Source organism: Solanum stenotomum, chromosome 11, assembly GCF_019186545.1.
Source record: "Solanum stenotomum isolate F172 chromosome 11, ASM1918654v1, whole genome shotgun sequence".
NCBI classification, from domain to species: domain Eukaryota; kingdom Viridiplantae; phylum Streptophyta; class Magnoliopsida; order Solanales; family Solanaceae; genus Solanum; species Solanum stenotomum.
In genome coordinates, this window is record NC_064292.1 from 40,368,417 (window position 1) to 40,383,396 (window position 14,980).

Sequence of the window (14,980 nt, forward strand, 5' to 3'; positions counted from 1 at the left end):
AAAAAAAAAATCATTCATAAATCAAACACTAAAAATCTTTTCAGGAAAATATTTTCTACTCACCAACCAAACATGAGAAAATAAGTCAAAAATCAACTTGTTTTCCAGGAAAACATTTTCTAGGAAAACATTTTCCATGGAAAACATTTTCCTTCATACCAAACACACCCTGGGTTCAGATCAAGCTCCTGAAATGGAGAACATGTATCTATAGTTCTTCTAAACTACTAAAGTTTATCTAAAAACGAGTTATGAAATGATTTTGGAAGATTTTTTCAAGCTTCTAAAATGGCAGGAAATTTTTTCTTTGAAGCTATGTGAAAGAAAATGGTATAAAAATTGAAGCAATGACTAGAATGATGATGATTTCTCCCGTTAAAGCTATAATATCGTCGGAAAAGTCACCGGAATCGGCTAAATCAGCTACAAAAACAGGAGCATTTTGGTTTCTTCTTGGAGAGTTTTTCTCTAGTGGAATTGTTTTTAATAAATGAAAAAAAAAAAAAACAATTCCACGTTTGTTGGATGAGTGGGGACCAAAGTGTAGTATTAAAAACTTGAGAGTAAGGTGTTGTATGTTTTGAAAGAATATTGAGTGATGTCATATTAAGTGTCTAAAGTTTAAATTTTTGAAGACTTGTGTCTAAATGCTCAATTAAGTTTGGAGAGTGGCTATTTTGCCAACTCTCCCAGGTTACCATAGTGATCCCTAATACATAAAGCAGCAGCACTAGGACCAGAATTTCCCTAGAGTCCCCGTCAGTATTACATTTCAACCAACCTAAAGGTGGGGGAACCATCTAACCACCATGTGATGATAACTTGGCCTGTAATTTTCTACCCAAGAAACTATTTGAGGCCAAGTGTGAGAAGTGCTCAAGTCCTAGTTGAACCTCAATCAAACAAAATTGCAAATGCTAGAGTTCATGTCCAGAAACATCTTCCCCCTCGGGAAATTCCCACCATGTAACACAACATTTCTTTTCTTCCATATGGCCCATAAAATAAGAGCGGGAATAATTTGATAAATCTCTCTTTGCCTTGGATTTCCTTGAGTAAATCACAACTTCAAGTATTTAAAAATATATTGAAAAAGTTGATCAACTCTCGAAATTTTACATGTTCTACATAAATTGAAACATTAGAAATAACGTATATTACATAAAATTAAGGACTTAAAATATTTAAAATTTCACATGTGACACATAGATCACAATAATTACCAACCGAAAATATTTTTTAAAATATATTAAAAAAACTAATTAACTCTCAAATTTCACATGCGCTACAAATATTATTCAAAAACTACATTAAAAATTATAAAATTAATTAACAATAAAAAATATTTAAAAGTTTAATTGACTCTCTTAATTCTATTTGTATCATATAAATTAAAACAAATAAATTAATAGATATTGGGCTCGGACTCACCCGGTCTTTTTTGCACCTAGTATCTATACATAAATAGAAAAACTCTTCCAAAATGTCATACTCATAAAAGGAAAATGTAATAGAGCCTGCATGTGACTATTAATTTAAACCAATAAGTGATACTCTCTGTTATAATTATTTGTCCATTTTTTTTAGTTGTCCCTAATTATTTGTATATTTTGATAAATTAAAAAAAGATAAAAAAAAAACTTTATCTGTTATATCCTCAATTAATTACTTTGAAAAAGGTAAAACTTCTTGAAAAATTTAAGTTTTTAATTCATACATTTCATAATTAATAGGGATAAAATGGTAAACTCATTATGTCAATCATTATTTACTTAATAGGTATGTCAATTTAAAAATTGACAAGTAATTAAGGACGGAGGAGTATTTGTTAATAGTAAAGACAGAATTTGTACGACTCATCTTTTTGTCAGCGTATGAAGTGTCTACTGTCTACTTCTAAATGTGTTACCAATTAATGTTTCTCTCACCTAAATAATATGTGCTAAATTTGTTTCTTCCTTTGTTTTCATACACATTTTTTCTTATTTTTTGTTACTTCAAAATTTGGAGTCTAACAGTAAATCATTTTTGTTAACTATGTCAAAGACAAACTCAAAAAAATTTAAAGGCAGTCAGCACCATAGCCACCAAATCAAAGGCCGACTGAAGAGAGAAGTTACTAAAGAAGTTGTTTAAGGCCTTCCAGAATAAACTTCACGGGCGTTTAAGTATCCACCAAAAAATATTGATGGTGATCACAAACCAATGAACAAAGCTCAACCACGACAGAGTACAGACCAAAAATCTCATTTTATGTGTCACTCTTTCCTTTTTAGTCTGTACCAAAAAGATGTCATCTTACTATAATTAGAAATATTTTAACTTTAAAATTTATTTTTTTTACCCTTGATAAAATGATTTACAACCACATAAATATCTAAGAATTATATCAGATAAGAAGTTTCAAAAGTTCTTTTTTTTCCTTAAAACATACCTAAAATGGGATGGAGGGAGTATGTGTTGTGTTCGATGTTAGATATTTTCTTATTTGATTTTAGATCTTTAATTTGTTCTTGTAACAAAAACCCCAATAAATTATTTTATGAAAGTGGGAACAATGCATTTATCCATCATGAAATTCTCCATATGAGAGTAACCTAGCTAAAATAAGTTCATGTCTTTTAGTTGTGGAAACAACATTAAATCTTTGTGGGTATCAAATAAAAAACGGAAAAGGGTCAAAACTATCCTTAAACTATTCGAAATAGCTTAAATATACCCTTGAACTATGTTTCGGCTCAAAAATACCCTTTCCGTCAAACTATTGGGCAACACCTACCCTTCTATAGTTAACGGAAGTAGCCATGTGTGTATTAACTGTCACATGGATGCCACATGTGCACGCCAAACTGACCTCACCTCCACATAGACGAATATGGAAAAGGGTCAAAACTACCCTTAAACTATTCGAAATAGTTTAAATATTACCTTAAACTATATTTCGGCTCTAAAATGCCCTTCCCGTCTAACTAGTGGACCATACTTGCCCTTTTGTTTAACAAAAACACTCATGTGTGTGCTAAAATGTTACATGGACTCCACATGTGCACGCCAAACACACTCCACCTCCACATAGACGACTTAAAGCCCTAATTTCACTCTTTTTCCCCTCATTTCATCCTGAAAAGTATATATTGAACCAACAAAAAAAAAACATTTGCGGAAACTTGTATACGTAACCGAATGAAGTAGAGAAATTGCAATTTGATGACCATTTCAAATACAATAAAAGAAACTATCTAAGGTATAATATAAACACACTCATTTTAATTAATCAATTAACACTAATTTATTATTTTAATTTCTCTTAATAAATTAATTTTGTTTAAACAAATCTTAGCGAAGGTTTCTTGTTGATTCAACTCACGGCCATGGCGCAAAATAGCAGCTGCCGTAAGAGACCTAATATACTTATCACCGGAATTCCAGGCACACAAAGACGACTACGGTGGCTTTCCTGGTGGTGGTGACCGAGCTCTGCCACAGCAACATCGGTGATTTTGCTAATGAGGAAAACTTGACGATCGACTGGAATGACACCTTCGATTTCTACTACATCAACGAAGACGTAGTGAGTCTTTATAGATTTCTTAATTTAATTTTTTTTTTTTTACCAATTATCCTAGTTTTGTTCAAGTTTTGAGTTTTTGTTGTCCCTAATCCAGAAGATGCTTTAAATGATTGTTAAGGAAGTTTTAGATTTTATGGAAAGTTAAAGAAACATTCAATATAATAGATGATTTAAGGATTAGATAGCATAATTAATTTGAATTTTGTTTAAGTTGTGATCTTCAAAGTACAACATATTAGTATCGGAATAAAATGGAACTGAATTGAGTCAATGTATATTGTATATTCATATAGATATACCCAAATAAGAAAAAAAATGAAATGAGGGGCACTACAACAAATTTGATTATTTGAGACGAAATATTTTGTCACTTTAAGTTCATATTTCGTCAGAAAAGGAATTTTGTGACAAAAAAAAATTAGTCAAGCATTCGTCCCTAAAGCATGGGTCACTAAATGTATATTGAGACGAATTAGTGTTTTGTCACAAATTAGACATGAATTGACTACGAAACTATTTTTCTCCCCCAAATGAATAGTATTCAGGACAAACTTGATTGTCATAGAATTATATTTTTTTTGTAGGTAATAGCTTTTTTTCGTCACTAAAGAAGTTATAATGGTGACGTGAATGATGGCGTCACTAACTATTTATTTGAATCAGTGATGATTTGTTTTGTCTTCAATCATCTATCTATTTCGTCATTGAACAAATATTATTTCGTCACTAAAAACTACCTTTCACATACGCATTATCTTTTTGTCACTAAAGTATAAATTAGTGACAACGCTACTTTCTTGCCATTTTGTAGCTAAAAATTATCACATCGTCACTAAAAAACTACTTTTACCAACGAAAAAATGTTTTGTCACTAATAACAAAGATTTGATGACACTTTAATTTGTAGCTATAGTATTTACGATTCGATTTAGTTATTTAGGTTTCTGTTAATTTGAAAATTACCAAATCATATATAAATTATATACGTAACTTCAATGGAAAGAAAATTTATACAAACTAAAACTAGCTAATAACATACTAAAAGAGTAAGATACAATAAAAAAAATCTTTTAAAAACACCGTCATATATTAATTAGGAACAACCAAAATAACATTCATGAGATGATATCTCATTACATACGCCTTAAAGAAAAATTAACATCAACAAAATTTGGTCCAACTTGAAAAATGTAACTTAGTATACTAAACATTAAAAAGAAACGAAGTAATAAAACTGAGGTTGCTTCTCAAAATATCATTGGAAAAGCACTTCTTTAATAGTTGGTCCTGATTTCCATCTTACACAACCTGTGTAAACAAATAATTAATATTTTATTTCATATATAGGGTAATTTAAGTATCAAAGAAACATATACAACTAGATCACTCATACAACCTGTGTTGAATTTTAAATGTGTAATTGAGGGAATATGATCACTCATACACTTTCTGCGTAAATTAGATTCAAGAGTACATACATTATGTTTTTCCTTGAAGGGGAAAGATAACAGAACACAATTGAAACACAATTATTCTAGAACAAGAAAGCTAACAGTACATGAATTGAACTAACAGTAAACAACAAATTACATGTTCAAGAAGAGGAAAATTAATATGAAAACAGAGCAAACAAACACAATTGAAATATCTCATGCGTAGAACATAGGTTCGGTTCGACAATTCGTTTTTTGGTGATTTACGTCCAACCTTTACTCTAACAGGCTAAATAAATAGCAGAGGTTCTAAATTAAATTAACGAGAACAAAGCAATGTAGTTATTATTGTACCTGAAGGGATAACTTGATAAGGTTCATTGATCACTGTATCATGAAAATGAAACATAGTTATATATTAGGTGTTAAATGCTACAAACTATTTCTGTTTTAATTAAACAAGCTGTAATGATATTATTATAGTTTAAAGTATACTATGGCTAACCTTGATCTGGATGAGCTCATAAACTGCTTTCAAAATATCATCTTGACGTGCCAATAGAGTTTTCAAGATTACAATTAGGAACAGTATGGTTAAAGTTTAACATAAATGACAGCTTTGATCTTTTAAACTTTCACTTCAATAAAATATCAAAATTATGGCAATTTACCATAACCAGAAACACAACATCTGACAAAATTCAGTTAAGGTAAGGAAATAAATTAATACAGGTCAATATATAATAATACTGTAGAGAATTAGGCGAAGCAAATAAATTCAAAGAAAGAAGTAAAATCAGTTCAAATCAAGTAGCAATATAAATGGACAATTTGTGGTTCAAATAAATTAAGGCGAAAGTAACCACAAAGAATGATCAATTAAATTAAGCAAAGCAATCCATTGACATATCAAATCTTACTCAAATACACTCAAAAATCAGTCACTCTATTTGTGATTGAATCTAAGTGGTGCTACTGCAAAATGCTAGAGCCAATGAACAAATTTAGGCTATCATAAATCACAACAGTTTATGCTTAAGACGAGATTCACAAATTACATGACTTTAACAATCTAAACATGCAATAAGACTTCTAATCGGAAAGCAAAAGGCCATTTGAGAAATGAGATAACTATTAAAGAAACTAACCCACGAATCTGTTAAGATCCGTCTCGAAATCTCAAATCGTGTGTTGACCAGACTCTATTGGTGCTCGTCTTTGCCGTCCTCACTGTAAAATGTGAGGAACGGCGCTAGGGTTTGCTGGTTAGAGCAGCGCTCCGGTTGATGATGTTGTTGGTCCAATTTGCCAGCGACTGTTGGCTACTCTTGCCGAAGCAAAGGAGAGGAGAAGGGTCTCGCTGGTGACTCGGGGCTGTTCTTGCCGGAGCAAAGGAGATGCGGAGCTCACTTGGTCCTCGCTTGCTTCCATCTTCGCTGGAGAAGAGAGAAAGGAGGGGAAGAAGGGGGACTTGGGGTTTCGAGGAGAGGCGGCGAGCAGGCGGCGCGGGGTTTCGAGGAGAAGCGGCGAGCAGGCGGCTCGGGGTTTCTCAGGAGCCTGCTGGACGAAGATGGAGGAGGTAGCGATTTTTGCCGGAAAATGAAAACGACCAAGGGGTCTGCGGCGCTGTTCTCGTGACAAAGAGGAGAATGAATTAGAGTTGGGTCTTTTAGGGTTAAAATAGAAAGGTATGGGTTAATGAATTTAGACTGGTGATATGATATTGTATTTTGTATGATGTATCAAATATATTGTATTTCATGTTAATCGTATTTGTATTATTTATCAACTGTATATGTATATGTTCTAATTCTGTTATGCCAATTTATATTTTGATAATTGTCTTTGTCGATACTAATTGTGTTTGTTAATACAATTGATAAAATATAATTGTATTAATTGTATTTGTGATAAAACTTGATACAACGAATACACTATACATTCATCTTCTCTGTCAAATGTATTATATATAATCAATTGTATTCAATCAAAATATAAATATTACTTCTTAATAATAATAAAAAATTAGAAATTGTAGTAGATTAATATTTCCTAATAAAAAAAATCACAATTAGAAAAATAATGTGTTTAAAAATAAAAGAAATAATATATTTATTTGAAAAATGATATTTTTGACCCATTAAGTAACAATAAAAGCATTTTTGAACCAAATTATTGACGGTAGAGGCTATTGGATCAAACTATCAGCTCAAGACATTTTTGTTCTTAGTAGTCATACGTGCAAAAAATGCAGGGGGAAACATATCTATACTAAATAAGTGTTGTTATTACAAGCATCTAACATAAGTTTTCACTTTTAAAAATATAGCAGTAGAATATTATCAAAATCTATAAAAGAGGTAGAAAATAAAATGTACGGTCATTAATTTTTTTTCTTCAAACACAAAATCAATATTTTATCTTGACATTCATTCCATAAATTTTTCGTAGGTTTTTTTGTTCCTCAATTTGGATTTTATTTTATTTTATAGAAGGAATGATAAGGTTATTCCTTAAAATATATCAATTTATATTTTGCGACAAAGTTTTTCGTATAAAAAATCTAACTAATTTTAGGACAAAAAATGGTTTGTCACTAATGTATCAATCTATATTCCGTGACAAAAAAATTTTGTGTCCAAAATTTAATTAATTTTAGGAAAAAAATAATTTGTCACTAATGTTTCAATATACTTTTGCGACAAAAAAAATTGTATCCAAAATTTAACTAATTTTAGGACAAAAATAATTTGTCAGTAATGTTTCAATATATTTTTTGTTACAAAAAAATTTCGTGTCCAAAATTTTACTCATTTAGGACAAAAAAAAATTGTCACTAATGTATTTTTTTTTTTTATGACAAGGGAAACCCGCAGCCGCTACCCTTTGGGTGCGCACAGGGTAAAACTCCCGCTCCTATGCAATAGCTCGCAAACCACATAGGAGAGGTAACCCGCACTAGGCAAGTCTGGTGCGACGAGCTCGACCCAGAAGGCAAACCCCTTGCTTTCGCTGGCAAGGGGTTTCGAACTTGAGACCTCCAACATGGAAGTCCCAAGATCAAACCACTGGGCCATATCGACTCGACATTTATTAAATATTAGATTGATGGATAAGATTGCGCCACGTGTTCCTATTTAGTCTTCCGTTAGAGTGAAGGGCATATATGTTCTAGTTTTTAGACACCAGGAACACAAATGTCCCAAAAATATGATGGAGGGTATCTGGATACCATTTACTATTGTTGGAAGGTATATTTGTGGAAAAATCTAAAAAATCAAATAGACCAATTTTGCAATTTCTGGAAATTTTCAAACAGCCATGTTCTTCATATTTTGTTACAAATTGAACACCAAATTCATACCAAATATATAGAATTCTTTGCCATTTAACTTGTAAGTTCAACCACAAGTTCACAACCCAAACCCAATGAACCCCAATCACAATTTTTAATTAATTTTACAAATTCACAAGACTCATTTGTTATTATTCTTCAAGCTTTTTGAAGCTTGTTAATGAAGTTTTAAAATTTTTAACACTCATCATCACCCTTCACATTAACTCATATCCATATCTCCGCTTTCGAACTATCGTAAATGGTATGCAGATACCCTTTGTTATACTTTTGGGACATTGGTGCTCCTACTGTCCAAAAACTAGAGCATATATACTTTTTATACAAACGGACATACACATTTTATAATCTTATCCATCAACTCGACATTTATTAAATATTGAATCGACGAATAAGATTGCGCCACGTGTCCCTATTTAGTCTTCAGTTAGAGTAAAAGACATATATGTTCTAGTTTTTTGACGGTAGAGACACAAATGTCCCAAAAATATGATGGATGGTATTTGCATACCATTTATGATAATTTAGGATATATTTGTGGAAAAATCTAAAAAATCAAATAGACCAATTTTGCAATTTCTGGAAAATTTCAAATAGCTATATTCTTCATATTTGATCACAAATTGAGCACCAAATATGTTGAATTCTTAGCCATTTAACTTGTAAGTTCAACCACAAGTTCACAACCCAAACCCAATGAACCCCAATCACAATTTTTAATTAATTGTACAGATTCACAAGACTCATTTGTTATTCTTCAAGATTTTTGAAGCTTATTAATGGAGTTTTAAAATTTTCAACACTCACCATCACCCTTCACATTAACTCATATCCACATCTCCGCTTTGAAACAACCAACACAAATAATTATCTTAATTCTTTTAAAACCCAAAAAACAAAAAATTTAGATGGAGTGATTGTGGGGTCGGGGCAAAACGAAGGGGTTGGAGTAACTGATTTGCCTCAAAAGAGAAGTATAGTCTGGAGAAGAAGAAGAGAAGGAGAAGTGTGGGTATGTTATTTCAATGATGAAGAAAAGAGAGGACCAGAGAAAGAAAGAAAGTTGGGGGCTGGGGTGGAGGAGAGAGGGCTGGTGGAGAAGAAGTAAGTTGGGGTTGGGGGGGGGGGGGGGGGGGGGGGGGNGGGGGGGGGGTGAGGGATGGTTGAAGAACTTTCCCTTTTAAAAAATATTGTTTTTTTAAATATAAATTATTATTTTTACTTGCTTTACACTCATGTAATCACATACTTTTCCAATCCATCAATATTACTGTAACATAAGTTCGGTTACTGATCAAAGAGGTTTAAAATATTGTGTTCTAATGAATTTAAGGATTCAGTTGACAAAGTAATAAATAAGAGGATTCAACTAACAAATGAAGCCAAGTATAGAAGTATCTCAGGTCATTCTATTTTATTTTATTTTTAATAATGGAGTTAACTAATAGAGAAGAAATAACTGAACTAGTGATCTATATATATAGAAGTTTTTCTCTATTCATTTTTTTGATTTAGTGGGTTGGTCAATTTTGGGCTAACATATTTAATCTTTATAATTTCCTTTTGTACTTTTTTATTTAAGACCTTTATTTATTACATCGTGATATAAAATGGCTCACAAGGCCATAACTATTTTTTTAAAATAAAATAAAATATAAGAGAAAATTTTGTGAAATTTGAAATTAATTTTAGGTTAGAGTATTTAATGAATTAGGATTAGTATTTTCTTCTTCTCCTTTTTCTTCGCCTTTTCCTTCCCTTTTTAAGCTTTGTACCTGTGTTTTTCTCTCCTTATAATAATGGGGGGTTTCCTTTTTTTTTTTCTTCTTGTCTCCTACTCTTTGAAAGATTAGGATAAAATAATTTACATTAACTAACTAGTTTTAGACAAAAAAAATATCTATATTAAAATAAAGAGATTAAGTAAAATACTCTCAGTGTAACTCTATTTTACACTATCAAAGCCTATTGTCAATGGCACTAGTCGGTTTCTTTTTCTTTTTCATTTTTTCCTTTTTATTTTAATATTTTAAACACTAAGGTGAAGAAACTCATTCATCAAAAATTACAGAAATGGTATGTCATTTTTTCAAGTTCAAAACTAATATACATACTTTGGGAGAAACATTTGATCATATTTCTTGTGATGTAAGAAAATTCATACAATCGTACAATTTAATTGTATCCTCTCAGTAATTTTGATTAAAAGTAAGGTCAACGAAAGAAGAGATCATATTGAATTAAACTTGTATATAATAGACATCTCCAAATCTCAAATAAAAAAATATAATGAATAAATAATTATCATGCAGAATGATGTTGAAGATATATTGCTTCTGATTGTTTTAGTGGTGTGGATAGTTATTTCAATGGTGTACTTTACTTAAATTAAAGAGAGTTATCCTAAAATTGAGAATTAAATCAAGGACATGGAAGTCTTCCTATTGGAGTGTAAGTTGTCTTATAAATACTTTTTACTCTTAATTTTGTTCTTCTTCACCGTCGTCATTATCTATAGCCGTGACTAGGCTCTTTAAGTTCTTAAAAATTATAATTTAATTTTTTTCAAAGTTTCCAACATTTGTAACTCTTAATTATATTTTTTTACCAACGTTTACATCCACCATAAATTCTATTTCTCCATTAATATCAATAAATCACCATTAAAATATCTCAATAAATTAAAATATTTGTACACAATTTCAGAAAAGACATTGAGCAATATCTTATCCTTTTTTTATGGGGAACCAACAAGAGAATGTCACGTACGTATCTAATTAACGTGAGTGCATTATTTGAAGGTAACATAGTCATTCATTTTCAGGTGTTTGTACTATTAGCTCTCTCTCATGTGCTATAAGTAGGTGGAGAGGATACACCATCCTTACTCAAAAAAAAAAAAACAAATCAAAGTAACGCTTGAGATATTGAGAATATGGCTATTCACAAAGTTGCTCTCTTCTTTCTTTTCACTTAATCACTTCTACAATCCAGCTAACATTTTAAGATATATTTCTTTGGCTGCTATTTTATCGAATCCATTGTTGCTAGATAATTAACTTGTCTATATATGTTGTACAAACAGGAATGATTCTTCTTGCAAGCGATTTCGAACATGCAGACGCCAAAGCTTGGACTAAAGAAAGTGACCGTCGAATTGACTATGGGATTTGCCCATATTTAGGAACCAAAAAAGTTGGTGGACCTCTATGCGTCAATTGTTGTTCGGGTAAAATAGGATGTAAATATTTCAATAAGGATGGAACTTTTATTTGTGATGGAGGATCTGAACGGGATGGCAAGAAGGCTTGCACAAAAGAATGTGACCCTCGAATTGACATTGGATTTTGCGCATATGTACAAACTAAAATTGTTAATGGACTATCCACCAACTGTTCTGCAGGTAAAAAAGGATGTAAATATTTCAGTAACGATGGAACTTATATTTGTGATGGAGAATCTGAATGGCTAAGTGAAGGAGAAAATGATCTCCAGAAAGGCAATGTTTCTATTTCTTAATCTTTGTATTAAATTAAAGCACATTGATGTGTAACATGTGCTATGTAATATGTAACATGGTTGTGGACCTTTACCACGGCTTGTGTGCTACTTAAGTATGTTTTTATTTTAATAATAAATGGAACAATAGTTTGTTCTAGTTTTAATTATGAGTATATATTTCCCATTTTATATACTTCTCTCTCTATTTCCAGCTTCTTGATCTTCCATACATTATTTGTTAAAGGGAACAATAATATACCAAATCAAACATCTTTTATTTGTTTGTTTTCATTCATGAATTTGTTATTGCAGGATCTGAGTACTCTTCATCCGCCAACATTCAAGTCAAGAATAGATCTAATTAAGTATAGGAACACCCTAATCAAAATGAAAGAATTACGTCATGCTTTACTTAACAGAACATATACACCATTACACCCATATACACATCAAGTGTAACAATACGGATATACATTATTTGTTTGAGACACATGCTATAAAATTAAGATACATGATAAAAACGTCATTACTCTTACATCTAATTTCATTACTATAAAGAAGATATACATTATATATTTTCTGAGATACAATGATAACAACATTAAGATACATGTCAACAAAATCATTAATCGTAAATCTAAGATCATTAATCATAAAAAGATAATGCGAAGAAGATGAATTTTACGATTAGAGAATTATTATGGTTTTATGATTTCGTTATTATAGGAAAATTTGTTAGAGTTAATACGGAAAGGATGTTGTAAATCCGTATGATTTGATAATGACTTTGATGAATGTATTTACAATAAAAAAGAAATTAGAGAAGTAAATTAATTATTTGACAACACGTGTTTTATTTAGCTTTGAAATTGACGTCTTGTACACTGTCAAAGAACACCATATCCACAAAAATATGATCCTGACAAATATCACATGAATAAATACTTTTAAAATATTAGAAAAGATACACTAATGTTAATATGTAAACAAAAATCCTATACGTACTAAATTTGAGTATAAAAGAAAGGGAGAAATAAATTTCACCTCAATACTTCAATAATTGACCTCTATCTCTCCTTAAAGTTGTTATTAAATTATTTACATGATCAAAATTTGAGTTTTTTTTTTAAAAAAAAGAACCAAATTTACCAAGGTGAAAGAAATATTTGGGAACATATGGTCCTACGAATATGAAAACAATGATAATAGTTGAAAATATTAGGAAATATACCTATTTTACTACGTACAATTATTTTTAAAAGTTATTTACCCCTTTAAATTTTGTGGTGCCCACTCTTATTTAATCGGTTATTGATCAAAATCAATTTAACTGATGTTTTAATTATCAAAAAAAAAATTGAACCAAACATGCTTTATATTTATCGGTTTTAGTTTGGTATGATTCGGTTATTAGTTTTTAACCATACACAAAAGAAATTTAAAAAATTCATTCAAAAGATGGAAAAAAATAATAGTTCATTCAAAACATAAAAAATAGTTAGAACGACTAACATTATCGAAAATTTAATTACCAAATTTACAAGTGTATAAAACTTCTAAATTCACCATTTTGGCCTAGAAGGAAGAAACGGTGACATTCCTAGTCCCGCCAAAATTATCAGACATTCATATACATGAAACCAGTAAGATAAATATTTTCGTATTTGAAATTTTTTATTTCATAAATAAATTATAATAAATTTTGATGAAAGCATATATAAAATATTTAAAATTGTTTATAAAAATAACATATCATGCATGTATAATGATAAAATATATGTATATAATTATTGGACAATTATTTCTTCGATTTTTTTTAACAAAACTAAATACTATTTATTTTTAAAATCTAAAATCAAACTCAAACCAAAAAATAAATAATTTGATTTGATTTTTCAATTTGGATTGATTTTTATCCGAATCGCGAACCTTCCAAAAGACAATGAATTTGTAGGACCCCATCTTTTTGTCAATGTATAAGGCGTCTACTTAAGAATATGATTCACTAATAACTGTATGACCCATTAGTGTTTCTTTCACCTAAATAATTTGTGCTAAATTTATTTCTTCCTTTCTTTTCACCCACTCTTTTTTTCTTTCGTTTTTTGTTACTTCAAAGAAGTCTAATAACCAAACTTTTCTTTGTAATTGTAACAAAGCTATTAAAGCAGTTGTTTTAAGCCTTTTCAAAATAGAAAGTTCCAAATATTTTTATTATTTTTTGTTTTCATATTATAAAATTATGAATAAAAGATACTAAAGTTATTTTCTTTTGAATTATTGTAGGAGTTAATGACTTATTCAGAAAAATAATCCAAAATTTATAATAAAAATGTAATATATGAAAATGAATCATTTGATAATGACTTTGATAGTTGTATGTAGAAAAGAAATTAGAAAAAATGTAAAGTTTTGCCTTTTAAATATTGCTTTAAAACCTAAATTGTTACATCACCATTATAAAGGCCAAATCAATATCTCATTTAGTCATTCTTGTCTTAAAAAGTAATGGTGAACTCGTCGTCTTTATCGTGTTGAGAGTTTAAATTTATCTATGCATATAAGATATATAATTGACCTACTTGTAAGTTGTCTATTAAACCCAAATAATATTTTGTTTTTATTAATTTTTAAAAAACTTGTACCCTTTGTTATTTTATTGACAATTTGCACTAAAATAACTAAAACATATTTAAAATAAATTTCTCGATAAACAAAAGAAAGCAACCCCACCCCATATTCCAACCATCATCTTCGTCGCACCATTTTCGGTTCTCAAACTATGTAATATATATATCGTCACCCCATTTTCAATTCTCAAACTATATATATATATATTGAATTTACTAATGAGATAACTGTTAAAAAGATACCTAAACTATACCCTTTTTATGATTTTTTATACCTAAACTATTGGGGGTCTGAGTTTCATACTTAAACTATCACTTATATCTCAATGATGTGTGTAACACTCTCTTTTATTTATTTGAAAAACTTAAAATATGACATTCCACATAGACAAAATATCCATCTTGACAAAAATTAAACAAATTATTAATATTAGTAAAAAAGTTATAGATTAAAGTATTACAATCACCAAAATAAGAAAGAAATTATTTT

The 14,980-nt window shown here is 29.9% G+C and overlaps 1 long non-coding RNA gene across 1 annotated transcript; it reads left to right on the plus strand.

Annotated features, from left to right (window-relative positions):
- Positions 1 to 11,322: 11,322 nt before the first annotated feature.
- Positions 11,323 to 12,033, plus strand: LOC125844629 (uncharacterized). Its single transcript, XR_007444164.1, has 2 exons — positions 11,323 to 11,588; positions 11,763 to 12,033. It is a non-coding gene; the product is annotated as an uncharacterized LOC125844629 (long non-coding RNA).
- Positions 12,034 to 14,980: the final 2,947 nt, after the last annotated feature.